Source organism: Palaemon carinicauda, chromosome 14 (assembly GCF_036898095.1).
Source record: "Palaemon carinicauda isolate YSFRI2023 chromosome 14, ASM3689809v2, whole genome shotgun sequence".
In the NCBI taxonomy this organism is placed as follows: Eukaryota; Metazoa; Arthropoda; class Malacostraca; order Decapoda; family Palaemonidae; genus Palaemon; species Palaemon carinicauda.
Genome location: NC_090738.1, coordinates 88332370 through 88333711, shown reverse-complemented (window position 1 = coordinate 88333711; position 1342 = coordinate 88332370).

Genomic DNA, 1342 nt, shown 5'->3' with positions numbered 1-1342 from the left:
TATATATATATATATATATATATATATATATATATATATATATATATATATATATATATATATATATATATATATATATATATATTTATATATAATATATATATAAATATATATATATGTATATATATATATATATATATATATATATATATATATATATATATATATATATATATATATATATATATATATATATATATATATATATATGTAATGATTAGAATAGTAATATTACATGTTTAAAACAAATGACGTAATATGTCATGTTGGTTGGAAGAGCTAACCCTGGGATTTGCTGTAGTCATTCAAATTATAAACAGGATGTATAATGCAAACCTCGGCAAATTGACATTCTTTCTTAACGTCAACACATTGTCTCCTCGTGTGAAAGTTTGTGACGTCACCGGATGCAGGTGTCTTCCGATTCCGTCACGTGGCTAAATTAAAGCAAGCATACGATATCTGTGATATCGATAATTTATTCAGTTCATATCTAAACTTCACCAGAATTGGTCATGTGGACCAACACAGCTTCCTCCAGTGATGGAGATGTTTAACTCTGTTGTTTTATAGAATAAAACTTAAAAACCATTAATATGTGTTCAGTTAATCCATTTAAATACATCTGAAAACAACTCATACTCAAATGTGTGCTTAAGACAGTAGCACACCAATAAATGGTGGCAGCGGTTAAACTCTAAGACAGCGGTTAAACTCTAAGAATTAGAGAAATATCTTCAAGACTTCAAAATAAATAGCTGTAAAACCAGAGAAATATCTTCAAGACTTAAAAATAATAGCTGTAAAACCTGATAAAGATCATCAAGAACTCAACATTATCTACAAGAATCTACAATTTTGATTAAGTCCAACGGAAAAGCTAACATCAACATATGTTAGTATACAACTTGAATCTTCAATCAACATCCTAGGAAACCCAAGGACTGGCGTTCAACAATTGCAAGACATATCCAGGAAGAACTACATTCAACAAGAAACTAGAACGAGACATCGCTAACAAAACATCAAGAGAGAGAGAGAGAGAGAGGACGTGTCGACTTCATATATAAGCTAAGTACAGAGATTTTGTATTCATTTCAGTTTGGGCAGTGAAGTGTAGTTATCACAAGTCGTTAGTCAATTATTACTGGGGTGAGTGAATTCCTAAACTTTGTTATAAGAAACTCCGAATTCTCATTTAGAATTTTTCTTTCTTTGTGCTAATTCCTTTTTCTTTCAGAAACTCTTGGGGGGAAAGGTTTTGGGATTAGTAACATTGTTGGGGGAATTTTATTATACATATGCGTTTACGCAGTGGGCGTTTGTACTCATAAAGATATTT